The 14,183-nt window shown below is 39.1% G+C and overlaps 1 long non-coding RNA gene across 1 annotated transcript; it reads left to right on the forward strand.

Annotated features, from left to right (window-relative positions):
- Positions 1-13: 13 nt before the first annotated feature.
- LOC110345534 (uncharacterized) lies at positions 14-3,871 on the forward strand. The gene is made up of 3 exons (XR_002388930.2): positions 14-136; positions 693-797; positions 2,075-3,871. It is a non-coding gene; the product is annotated as an uncharacterized LOC110345534 (long non-coding RNA).
- The last annotated feature ends 10,312 nt before the right edge of the window (positions 3,872-14,183 follow it).

Raw genomic sequence — 14,183 nt, forward strand, 5'->3', positions numbered from 1 at the left:
GAGGAAGCGAAAGTCGCAGCGCCTACTTCCGGAATGGATCGCGCGACACCCTGTAGCCGCGTTAACAGTCACTCTACGACCGGGAAAGACCTTGAGACGAGGACGCGCGCGCCAGTCATGTGACAGTTGGGAACTGGTGTGGAATTAGAAGTTCTCTTTTAAAACCCGCGTTTCTCCCCGCGAGAACTGGGCCGAGCGTTAGCGCCCTGACTGAGCGGCCGGGCGACCGTAGTGGGCTCGTGAGGTGCACGCCCAAGCGCCGCTCGTCGGCTCCTGAGAGAGCTCGGTTTGTGGTGGAAATAGCGATGTAAAATGAAGGCAGCGGAGAGTTTAATAGAAGAAATAGGCGAGGCTTTCATAAAACTGAAGAGTAATTAAAGACAGTGGCCCTGTTTTATATCGAAACAAAGCAATAGTGTCAAGTATTACAACCCATTTGGAAAGTCACTCTGCAATTTGTAGCCCAAAGCCCTTCCCATATTTCGGTATAGAGATCAAACTTAAAGGAATAAAGTGAAGTTAAGCTAATGTTTAACATCAAGCACAATACCGACGCTTACTACACTGTTGTATGTAATCGATACAAATTCAAGAGGAAATTTTATTTTTCGGTCCTGGGAACTGGATCCAGGGCTTTCAGCACTGAGCTACTATACAACTTCAGCTTTTTTTTTTTTTTTTTTTTTTTTGAGATGGAGTCTTGCTAAATCGCTGAATTGCACAGGGTGGGCTCGAATCTACCAGGAGCCTCCCAGACTCCTAGGATGGGAGGCGCGTCCCACCATGCCCCGCAAGAGGTAATAATATTTGAATCCCTGTTTGGAGATGGGCAAACTAAAACTACTTGTTAAGTGTGTAGTTTCCACCGCCATCCCTCACGTGAAAAATTTGTAAATTCAAGACTTTCTGTCATATTGTCCAGCTCCAAGCCAGGCCTTGGTGTAATCCCAGCAATCTAGAATGCTAAAGCCGGATTGCAAATTCTCTCACCCTAGGGAATTTGGTGATATGGCGGTATCCTGTTTCAAAAATAAAAATAATTTTAAAAGGGCTGGGATGTATCTCAGTAAAACAGTTCAGTCCCCAGTACCAGAAAGAAAAAAATTATAACGGCTCCATCATCTAATAGCTGTTTGATTCTGGGCAAGATGTTAACCTCTATGAGCCTCTCCTGTAAGATGTACATGATTATTAGTATCTGTATTTTTAAGTTTGAAACAGAGCAAGTGAAAACGAGTAGCAAGCATTTATAATAGTTCCTGGTAGTTAGTGATACATTCTGTAGATCTTATTATCAAAGTGTGTGTGTGTGTGTTTACATTGTCTTGAAATCGAAGACAAGGCCAATGCCTTCATTTTTGTATCCCTATACAAAATAATACAGATACAAAACACAAAATAGGGATACAAAAATAGTACAAAATAGTACAGATCTGGCCCTAATAAACAGTAAGTCATTGTCAAATGTTCACAAGAGGTCTGGGGATTTAGTTTAGTGGTTCTGCCACTCAAGCGCAAGGTCCCAAGTTCAATCCCTGGTACCAAAAAAAAAATGTTCACAACATCCTGCAGTACAGAAACAGACTGGAGGAAATCATATATAGTTTGTCCTACAGTACACAGCTAATAAGTGTAGGGATTTGTTTTAAAACAGGTCTCCCTATGTACTTCAGGCTGGCATGGAACTCACTAGTCCTTGAACTCCTGTCAATCCTCCTGCCTCAGCCTCCTGAGTGCTAGGATTACAGGTGTCTAATCACCCTGGTAAGTGTAGGTTTTTTCATTTGTTTTTGTGGTGCTGAGAATTGAACCTGGGGCCTCACACATACTAGGCAAAACCTGTACCAGTGAGCCACATCCATGGCCCCAGGTGTCAATTTTAAAGTCAAACATAATTCCATTATTGTTGCCATTCTAGCAAACTATATTATTTGTTTTCTGGAACTACTCTCAGTTTACCTTGATTAAATTTGGATATTGGAATTGTCTTGTGTTTTTAATATTTCAGGTTTTGTCATTTCTAACAGTGTATTTGATTCTAATTCATCCTCAGAAATGTTTCTTTCCATTTCAGGTCCTCCTCTGCCATACAGTTCCTACAATCAGTATTAGCTCCATTTGACCCTGTAGAAATTGAAGTTCAAAAAGGTTGAAATTACTCACAGAAATGAAAGAATTCACACGGAGAAGAAACTCTTATGTAAGCAATGTGAGAAACCATTAAGTATACGCAGTCACTGACAAATACATGAAAGAACTCACACTAGTGAGAAACCCTATATATGTAAGTAATGTGGGAAAAGCATTCAGTACACACAGCTAAATTGTCAAAGACATGAAAAAAATTCACACTAGTGAGAAACCCTATGTATGTAAGCAATGTGGGAAAGCATTCAGCAGACACAGCCAATATCAGATACATGAAACAAGTCACACTGGTGAGAAATCCTATGTGAGTAAACAGTGTGGGAAAGGATTTGTTGCTAACTCCTCATTTTGTAGACATAAAAGAACTCACATTGGAGAGTAACCCTATGAATGTAAGCAATGTGGAAAAGCATTCAACAGACACAAGGTCAAATGCATGAAAGAATTCACACTAGGGAGCAACCCTATATATGTAAGCAGTGTGGGAAAGGATTTGCTACTATTCATTTTGTAGACATAGAAGTACTTACACCTGGGAGAAACCATATATATGTAAGCAATGTGGGAAAGCTTTTGGTATACATGACTATCATCAAATACATGAAAGAATTCACACTGGGGAGAAACTATGTATGTCAGTCTGTTTTGAAAATTCTGCAGAAATTTCTCATGTTGCAGAGACCTGTACAAATAAGAAATAATGAAAAGTTTCTTGTCAATTATTCATAAATTTTCCAGGAAATACACTCCCAGGTGGAGATATCCTAAAGTATAAACATAGTGGGGGTTTTTTCAGTAAAGTACTTGTAAATCTCTAGATTATATGTCTGTAGTGTTCACTAAAAAAGTAAATATTGATTTGATGTAATGATATGTTTATGTAAGCAACTGTCTTTAAGCATAATATGTCTTTTAATTAAACAAGGTGAATTTAAATGTATTTTTCACTTCCAAGTAGGGTTAGTATTTATGTACTTTGTTTTGTTTCTACAATTGGGAGTTATAGGCCACTAAAAAATAAATTTTGTTACTTGTTTTTTGTTAATTGTTGGGATTTTTCCACTAGCTTTGGTTTAAATTCTTGGTATGTATACTCTTTCTTCTGTGTAACAAGAGATATTTTTAATTGGATATTATATTTTATATTAAGGTATATATTTTTAGAGACAAGAACATGTGCTTTTGACAAAGTTCAGTTGTTTTCACTCAACTTGCATATTGGCAAATGTTCTTATTCATACCCTGACAAGATACCTGCATATATCCCACTGTAATTGTATATTATATAAAGTGCACGATTTTGCCTATTTTTCTTTCATGTTGGAGCCAGTATTATCATTTATATAAAATGTTATGTTTTCTTACCATCAAAAAAAAAACTTAGAAAAACAACATGCCTTTCATAACACTCCTCAATTCCATGTCAAGTTGAAATCAGCCATGTTGTGTGTGTGCTAGTCACATTAACAATCAGATTTCCGGAAGAAAAAATGTGTGCATATATTGATGTACATCAGTTCATTGTAAACTTTGCTCTTATAAAACATGTATAGCACACAATTTATATAAAATAAAATATGTAATCATCTTTATAGTAAATTTTCTATAGTCAACTGATTCTTACCAAATACTTTCTTAGAACTTGGACAATCTTTTTTGTGTAGTACTGGGATTGAACCCAGGGCCTTCACACTGAACTATATCCCCAGCCCTTTTTTATTTTGAGACAGGGTCTTACTAAGTTGGGCTTGAACTTGCCATTCTCCTGCTTCAGCCTCCCAGAGTGCTAGAACTACAGCCATGTGCTGCCACATCCAGCTTTTTGCCAAATTCTTAAATCAGAAGCCAACTTACTGTTGGATTTGACAAGTGAGTATAGCTTTTTTTGTTTTTTTATTTTACAGTATTGGGGATTTGTGTGTGTGTGTGTGTGTGTGTGTGTGTGTGATTATAGTATTGGGGATTGAACACTGGGCCTTCACACTGCTACATATCCAGCCCTTTATTTTATTTTATTTCAAGACAGGGTCTCTCTATGTTAAGTTGCCCAGGCTGGGGTCAAACTTGTGATCCTCCTGCCTCAGCCTCCCGAGTGCTGGGATTACAGTTTCTCTAGACAAATACAATTGATGAGACCTTCCAGTTTCCAATGTGATATGTAAACAACTTAGAAGTCATCACACCAAGGCTGAGGATATAGCTCAGTAATAGAGTACTTCCCTAGCATGCACATGGTCCTGGGTACTAGCCAAACAACAAGAAAAAAGCCAAGCAAACTGAAATTTAACAACCCTTATACCCATCAGAGAATTGAAGTCACAGAGCAAACCCCCACCACAAAAAACTAGAGAGATAGCCGGGGGATTTAGCTCAGTAGTTCCACGGCCTGCCTTGAAACCTCAAGGTCCTGAGTTTGATCCTCCATACCAAAAAAAAAAAAAAAAAAAAAGACAAGGGTCCTACTAAATGAAATCAGAATAAGAAAACAGAAAGTCATGACATATGAGAGCAAAAAATACAACAGGAGCTAGCAAATGGTAGAAATATACTAATAAAACAATTGACTAATTTCTGGAGACTGTAAATGGACTAGTTTAAGAGATGTTTGTTTTTGAGACACGTTCCATGTAGTTTAGGCTGGCCTTGAACTCAATATGTAGCCCAGGCTGGCCTCAAATCCCACAATCCCCCTACCTCAGCTTCCCTAGTGCTGGGATTAGGTGTACACCACCACACCAGGCTAAGAGATTTTTTAAACTTTTGTTGTTGTTGTTGTTCCGGGGATCAAACTCAGGACCTTGCGCTTTCAAGGCAGATGACGGCACCACTGAGCTAAATTCTCGGCCCTTTAAAAACTTGAAGGCACATTTTTAAGGGATCTGTCACATTTTTGAGAATTTATCTCCAGGAGTACCCCCAGATTCTCACTGTGAAGACTTTAGAAAAAATCCTCTTAGGGCCAGGGATTTAGCTCAGTGGTGCCTTTGTCTGCCTCAAAAGCACAAGGTCCCAAGTTGATCCCCGGTACCAAAAAGAAAAAGGAAAAATCCTCTTGTGCTTCCAGCAGGAACAAATAAAAATTGCCCTTTTTTGAAATAACACCCAAAGCATTCTGTTCATTACAAAAGTCTGTTCTCCAGGGAAAATTTTTAGAGAATTTGGCTTTACCAGAGCCTAACCAATGTAGGAAAGAGGAAATAACCAACTGCAGTCTCCTTTAGCTCTCCTTTTACTCTAAGGTGGTGGTGGCAATGTTAGACACTTGTGGAAGGCACTGCCCAGTGGTGCATAAGCTCAATGAAAGATTGAGGCTTAATGATAAGAATTGTAAAATGCTCTCCTCAGATCCCTACTCTTACAACTACATTAGTAAGGCCCCTGTATACTAACAGAGGATTACAACTGAAAGAACTGCAAAGTCAAGACCCTTACATTTAGGAAGGATTATCTAAGGAAAATCAATGATAGCAGGAGAGACAAAACAAGGACATCTGGGAAATTTTAGCCTGACACCTATAGCAATAGCAAACAGTAAACCAGCGTAATCCCAACCATATAAACATAAAACCTAAGCTTTACCTAATGTCATGTCCAAATTTCAATAAAAAAGAATTACAAAGCATGCTAAAAGGCAAAAAATACACTCCATAGAAACAGAGCAAGCACCAGAAGCAGACACACACAGCAGAAATTTTGGAACTAACAAACTGAGAATTTCAAATAATATGTTGAAGACTCTAATGGAAGCAATGGACAACATGCAAGAACAGATGGGCAATGTAAGCAGAGAGATGAAAGCAAAGAATCAAAATGAAAGCCTAGAGATCAAAATCTCCAAATCAAAATGAATACTTTTGGTGGGCTCATCAGTAGACTGGTCAGACTTCTGGAAAGATGGCAGAGTGGTGAACAGCAGAGAAGCAGCCTCTCTGAGATTTAGTATCTCGGTATCTCTGAGATTTAGCTTCTGGAACATGAGGAAGAGAAGAAAAGAAGTGGGTTCCTGGGACCTAGCAGGGATCTGAAGCCGGAGCAAAGACTGCACAAGCAGGTGGCATGTGATGCGTTCTCCCTGAGCCCTGACTCATTGCATGGGAGGGGCAGCTCAAACCTGCAGACAGATGGTGACTACTGGTGACCCCAGAGGCCTCTACAGAGAAATGTACCAGTGGAATGGAGCAGTGGACACAGGCGACTGCAGTGGCTGGTGAGTTATTCAGGTTCAGACCCCCCACCCCTCCCCGCAAGGGTCAGTAGCCATCTTGGTGAGGAGCCAACTGAGCTCAGAACTCAGAGCAGCTGTGGCCTGGCTCCCAGTGTCAGGCTAAGGCAGAACACTGAGTTCAAGTGAGCAGACAGTCAAGGAGCTGAGTTTAAGCTGGCAGGGACCTGAGTTCAAGCAGGCAGGAGGCACACAGTGTTGAAAGCTGAACAAATTTGGTTCCAGCCTCACAGCCAGAAACCAACCTAAACTTCAGTGGAACTAAAGGTGCAGGCTTACTAGGATTATCCACTACCCTACCATAAATGTATGGCTGGCTTGTTGAGATTCATCAACAACAGATCTGGGCTCTGTCCACTCTGTCTACCAGTGACAGCAGAGATATGCCCTGAAGTAGACATTTTTTTCCCTTGGTTTTTTTTTTTTTCATTTTGTTTTTTCTTTTTTAGAACCTATGAAAGAACTCTTACCTCTGACCAGTAAGTAATCTTGGTGGAAGACCTCCAAAATGATCTAGGGGAAAGAGATATAACTCCCAAACTTACTAGATATCTGAAACTCAAGTTCATGTTCTCTAAAATTGAAGAATGAATTCTAGGAACAATTGAGGTTAAGAGTAGGAAAAATTTACTGAGAGAAAGAAACCGTCTGTCTAAGAGAAACACAAGGGGGACCGGAAAGTGAGTTGCCCCTATTTTGTTTTTTCTTGCTCTTGTTTTTATGAATCTGAACATTGTTTCTAGTTTGTTATTGTTGTTCTGTTCTTGTTTTTATTTTCTCCTCTCTTTCCCGCCTATCTTCTTCACATTTCCCAAAGTTCACATAATCTTCCTTTGTCCTCCAGCCTTGCTTCTCATCTTTTCCTCTTCTGTTTCTCTTTTTTTTTTTTCTCCTAACCCCTTTAAAAATTTTTCTCCTGAGGGTGAAATTACAATACTGAGGGCATATTTACTGTATACAATTTTCTGGTTTGTTTTAGATTTTGTTATATAATCACAAATATAGTTCACATGGATAAAGGTGGCAAATTGATAGTTACCACCATTTGTTGTTTTCTAGGCTGTATTTGATGCTCTTGTTATTGCTGATTCTTCTACTTTAACCAGGGTGACACAATGGTTCTAATCAGTTGTTCTTCCTGGTGTGCCAAGACTGAGATTGCCTAAGGGTCATAAACAATACTGTAGGCCAGTTCCAAGAACCAGGGGCTAAGCCAAATAGGTAGCAACTTCTCACCCCCAGTAAACTGAAGAGATAGGCTCTTGCAACAGACTCAAAACCCAAAACCCTGGAAGACATCTCTGAGAAGTAGTCATTTACTAAGGGCTCTCAATACTAGCAATAAACCTACCTGCCATAAGCAATTTACAAGCATCAACCCAGGAATTAAACTAAAAAAAAAATAGAAAATGAGAAGACAGTTAAGCAAGATGCAACCCCAGACATCTAGCTCACCAAAGGAAACCCTAGGGGGCAATGAGATAGAACAAGGTGAAAGCTACCCACTTGTACTCTCTGAAGTGTTAACAGCCAGAAGTAACAAAGCAGATGAATGAGGCTCTAGAAAAAAATCAAATCAGAAATAATCTCTCAGATAACTACAAAAATGGTGACCATGAAACACATGATTAGACTCTAGAGCAGATACAGATCAGTAGACTGGTCATGACTAAGAAAAGAATCAGCTGGCTTGAAAATATGTCAACAGAGCTGGGCATGGTTGGTGCATGCCTGTAATCACAGCACTGGTGAAGGCTGAGGCAGGAGGACCTCAAATTCAAGCCTGATCTGGGCAACTTAGTGACTTAGCAAGACCCTGTCTCAAAAAAACAAAACAAAACAAAAAACCATCCTGGACAACTTAACAATCCCCGAGCCAAAAAAAAAAAAAGAAGAAAAGAAAAAGAAAATATGTCAACATGTTCCCAAACAATAAAAAAAGAGCGTTGGGAATATAGCTCAGGGGTAGTGCATTTGTTTGCCTATTGTGTAAAAAGTCTTGGTTTGATCTCCAGCACTACTAAAAAAGGGTGGGGGATTTAGCTCAGTGGTGCCGCCACCTCCCTCGAAAGCAGCGCAAGGTCCTGAGTTCGATTCCTGGTACCGGGGGAAAAAAAAAATTCTAGCTAACTACTAAAAAAGAAAATGAAGAAACAGAGCAGAATATCTGGATACAATAAAAATAAACTAATGATTATCTAGTAATAAAACAGAAAGCAATGAGTCTTTAGTATTTTAATATGACTGCCTTTGTTCTTAATATTTAATGATCAATTTTAAGTTTTAATAATTTAGTTTTTAATGACTAAACAACTAATTTACAAAATTAATGAAATTTAACAAGCTCTCAAAAGTCATCATTGATTGGCACACTGCTGATAAGATCAAAGTATCATCTTTCAGATTCCATGATGTACTGAACACCTCTGAGAAAATATGTATACATTATTTAATTCTCATAACTATGAGATATTGTCATTGACATTTTTAAAAGTAAAAAACTGAAGGGCTGGGGATTTAGCTCAGTGATTTCACCGCCTGCTGTGCACGCGCAAAGACCCGAGTTCGATCCCTGGTACCAAAAAAAAGTAAAAAACTAAAAACAGAGTTAATCTAGGCAAAGTCAAACCAGGCATGGGGCACATGCCTGTAATCCCAGCACTTGGGAGGCTGAGGCAGGAGGATCACTATGAGTTCAAGGCCAGCGTGGGCTACATAATGAGTGCAGTGCCAGCCTGAACTGCATAGTGAGACCGTGTCTCAAAAAAACAAAAACATAACAAAAATCTAGGCAAAGTCAGATACCTGGCATATGGGAAAACTGACATTTGAGTCCAGGTTAATGCTTTTTCTTCTCAATGCTTTCTGAAGCTTACAGTTGAGACTGGGGAAAGAAAAAGATTCACTGACATTTCATTCCTCCATTTCTTGAAATTATTTAGCCCATTCTCACTCCAGTTCCACTATGAACTCATAAATCCTGGCCCTCATTAGATAAAGGGTCAGTGATGTTAATTCTTTAGGACATTATTATGGTTACAAAAACACTGTCCAGCCTAGACATTCCAGAAGAGGAGAGGGAGAAGCTGAGATGGCCTGCTTCAACTTAGATCTATTAAGATACCAAAATTCCTTCTGGAACAAAAAAAAAAGAATGCAACTGAAGAAACAAGGAAAGGGAATATACTTTTCTTAGCCACTTCTTGGCCACTTACTGGCCATTTCCTTTCCTCCCATGGGTTAGATATTTATCTGCCAAGATCAATAGTTGCCCTAGTTAAAACTGTGGGGAAGGGACACCATTATCCATTCAGCCTCATTCTTCTGTCATTCATTCATTCATATTTGGTTTTTTGAGACAGGGTCTCACTGTGTAGCCCAGCCTAGCCTCAAACTTGTGGCAATCTTCTTGCCTTGGTTCAAGTGCTGACATTTCCAGAGTGCGCTACCATGCCTGGCCCTCCTGTTATTTAATTTTCTTAGTAAGATACACAATTTTTTCAACCAAATAAATGTATTCTTATTCATTCATTTGCTCATTTAGCCAAAATTTATTAAGCATCAGCTGTGTGCCAGGTTCTATATTTGTAAACAGGGTTACAAAATGGATAGAAAAAGGCTTCTGTTATAAAGTGGCTATTTGAAGAAGAAGCATACAAACATAAAGTATATATAGGACATGATTAAATTAAATATGGACTATAATTCAGCTACAAAGGAGAAAGTCCTTGACTGTTGGGTTTAGAATAAGAAGAGATCCTTTAGAGAAAATTTCATCCAGGAAATGTTTCCAGAATTGAGCGTTGAAGCATGATTAAAGTTTTTCAAGTAAATAAAAGAATATAGCACATAAAAAAAGAACAGAGACTTAAGGAGAGCCATATTAGGTGAAACCCAAGTACTTGCATATAGATGAAAAATAAAGTGGAGAGGTGTTGGGAGACAGAGTTTGAAAACTAGGCAAAGGCCAGATAACTGAGGATATTGGTAAGGTTGTCTATACTAAGTATTTTAACTTTATGGGAAGCTGTTGAAGAATTGTTAGTAGTCAGGGAGTAAATATTTGATCTTTATTATATTCACAATCCCTAGCTGTACTTCATACATATAGAGTTTTAAGAAATATTTGTAGGCTGAGTGAATGAATTAGTGACTTTGAATGACTATACAACAGGAAGTTAGAGCTGGGCATGGTGGTACATGTCTATAATCCCAGCACTCTGAGAGCTTGGTTTTTTATAACAGCACTTGATCATTTACAAATGGGAAGGGGACCAAGAGATAGAGGGAGGTGGAAAGGTAAGGTAGGGAATAGGAAGAAAAAATAATTAAGATATCTTATATACAATACAATGTATATACATATATACATATATACAACTTTCCACAATGAATGCAATCATTATTTACCACAAACATGTACTGTATTAATAAAAATTTAAACTATTTAAAAACAGTACTGGGGGGCCGGGGATTTAGCTCAGTGGTTCTGGCACCTGCCTTGCAAGCACAAGGTCCCAAGTTTGATCCCCAGTACCAAAATAAAAAATAAAAATAAAAAACAAAAAACAGTACTGGTGACTGAACCCAGAAGTACTCTACCACCAGGTTTTTGGGTTTTTTTAACTTTTTTGGTTTTTTGAGACAGGGTCTTGCTATGTGTGGCCTTGAACTCACTATGTAGCCCAAGCTGGCCTGAAACTCATAAGCAATCCTCCTTGCCTCAGCCTCCCAAGTGCTGGGATTACAGATGTACACCACACCCAGCTTTGAGTGTTCTTATAAACCAGCAAACTTTCCTCACAACAGATGATCAGAGAGAGAGAAAAAACAGAGAAGAAAGATGACCCCATACACACATACCTACTGTTCTAGGGATTGAACTAGGGCACTTTACCACTTTACACTTTACCTCAGCCCTTTTTATTTATTTTTTATTTTTTTCCATTTAGTTTATTGGTACATTTTCGGTATACAATACAGTTACATTTATCATTGGGATCTTGTACCATTACATGAGTATCTTGGCTCTTATTTTTTTCCCCCTTCCCCTGCCCTCCCTTCACCCCCTCCACCCTTCCCTATTTACAAAGACTTTGTTTCCATGTTTTTCCTTTTCTCATATTTTTTCTTTTCCCTTCTTTCCTCTCCCCTACTCTTCCTACTTCCCCTACTCCTTTAGACATTTTCTTCCTATTTCACAATATCAGTTATACATTTTGATCCTTATTTACACTTTTAGTTTTTCACACCAGAGAAACTATTCGGTATTTACATGTGTGTCCTATTTGTTTCACTTAAGAGTGTAGCCTTGCTGGGGATTTAGCTCAGTGGTTCCGCCGCCTGCCTCACAAGTGCAAGGACCTGAGTTCAACCCCTGGTACCAAAAAAAAAAAGAGTATAGCCTCACTGTGCATCCACTCAGCTACAGATGTCCCCAGTGTCTCATTCTTTATGGCTGAGTAGTACTCCATTTTATTTAAAAAACCCACATCTTCTTTATCCATGAGACTAGGAGGCCTTACTCATTTACCCAGGCTAGGCTTGATTTTGTGATCCCCCTCCCTCAGGTTCCCAGAGTGTTTGGATTACAGGCGTGCACCATGTTGCCTGGCTACTTCTACCTTTTCTATTTGCGCTATAGTTTGGATCCTACATGTCTTCCAAAGCCCATGTGTTAAAGGTGTGGGCCACACAGTGGCACTACTGGGAGGTGATGGAACCTTTAGGGGGTGGGGCCTATTGGAGGGGGGGCTCTTTAGGCCATGGGAGGTATGTCTGCCACGAGTTGTATGATCCTTCTCCCTTCCCCTTCCTCTTTTGCTCCCTGGCCCTGAAATAAGCAGTTTTGCTCTGCCATGATATGCCGCCTTTTATTTTGGTTATTACAGTAGTGTGTCCCCTTATCTGGGAGGATATGTTCCAACACCCCCAGTGAAGGCCTGAAATTGTGTATAGTTTCAAACTGGTTTTTTTCTATACATACATAAACTTTACCTATGATAAAGTTTATTTTATAAATTAGAAATAATGACAATAATGACTAAACATGATTAATAATAATGACTAAAAGATTAACAATAATGACTAAATCATAGTGGCACATGCCTGTAAGTCCAGCACTCTCAGAGGCTGAGGCAGGAGAATGCTAAATTCTAGGCCAGCCTGAGTAATCTAGCAACTTAGTAACACTCTCTCTCAAAATGAAATAATAAAGGACTGGGGATGTAACTTAGTGTAAGGGCCCTGGATTCAATCCCCAGTACTTCTAAAAATAATAATAACTAGTGATAAAGTAGAATGATTATATCAGCATAGTATTAAGTGATTTAACACTTGGATTTTTTTCTGGAAATTTCCATGTAATGTTTTCAGACTATAGTTGGTCACAAATAAATGGAACTACAAAAGAAAGCAAATCAAGTATAAGGGGACTACTGTATATTTTAATTTCCAAGAACCATTTTTTTGCTCCTGTGTGTTTGTGTGTGTGTGTGTGTGTGGTTTGTTTTGTTTTGTATTGTATTTTGAGACAAGGTCCCACTATGTAGCCTTGGCTGCCTCAAACTCACAGCAGTCCTCCTGCCTCAGCCTCACAAGTATTGGGATTACAGGTGTGCACCACCAAGCCCGGCACCTCTGGTTTTCTTTTTTCTGGTACCAGGGACAGAACTCAGGACCTTGCACTTACAAGGCAGGTGCAGCACCACTGAGCTAAATCCTCAGCCTGGTTTTGTTTCTTCATTTTTTTTCTCTCTTCTTCATAGATATTATACTTCATTTGAAATTCTCTTCTGTTTCCTGAATTAGTTCTGGTTTCTCTGGGACCTTTTTCCTATGAGTTTATTTTGGTCTTTATTTTTCTCCCTGATTACTGTCCTCAAATAACTGGTGATTCTTGGCTCTCCATTCTAAGAACAAAAACAAGCCAACTAAAAGCTTATAGCAAGATTTGACCATTGTGGGCTTTACTAGAAGCCTTCTCTCAATCTCTACAATTTTTCCAGGGGAGTATCCTATAATTTCTGGATATATGCTTATCTGTTAGCATGCTAGCACCAGGACAGGAGCAGGGGGTACTGAGAACCTCACTTCTAAAGATCTTGACTTGGCGTTTAATCATCATCTTTTCAGTCCAGTATCATATGCAAGCCCTCCAATGAATCCTGTCCAGGGACAGTGTCTCCTAGGTTCAGTTCCACCAGAAAAATCTTTCATTTCCTTATAGGGGAGGGTGGTTTGTTGATTGTTCCAAATGCCCTGTCATCAGAGTTTCAGTGACCACCTTCCTAAGGCCTGTTCCTTACTCCTATGTTCTGTGGTACCTACTACATTCTGAGTCACACATATGAATTAGCTCAATTCTAGATGTGTCTTCCACTGCAGATCTCATGTAAAACCTGTTTGTCAGATTAGTTGTCACTCTTGTATCCACTCTATTTTCCAGAAGATATTTCTACTAAAATGTCTCCCTGCTATTTTATCTTTTCCCCTTGAAGGTTCATGCCATTGTGACAATGATGGCATCATTTTAGCAAATTTAAGAGGGAAAGGAAATAAACTAATATGGTTAACCCACCTTTTTTTTTTTGGTACCAGGGATCAAACTTGGAACCTTGTGCTTGTGAGGCAGGTGGCGGAACGACTGAGCTAAATCCCTAGGCCACCCCACCATTTTTTAAAGGTTTACTGATGATATAATTTCAAAATTATAGAAAAGTTTTAAGACTAGCACAAGGAAATTCCCTACACCCTTTACCCATAATAACCAATTTAACCAATTGTTAGTATTTTATAATTCTTGCTTTCCTTA

The sequence above is a fragment of the Heterocephalus glaber genome, unplaced genomic scaffold, assembly GCF_053883595.1.
Source record: "Heterocephalus glaber isolate CG9 unplaced genomic scaffold, H.glaber_assembly_v1.0 deba00001733, whole genome shotgun sequence".
Taxonomy (NCBI): domain Eukaryota; kingdom Metazoa; phylum Chordata; class Mammalia; order Rodentia; family Bathyergidae; genus Heterocephalus; species Heterocephalus glaber.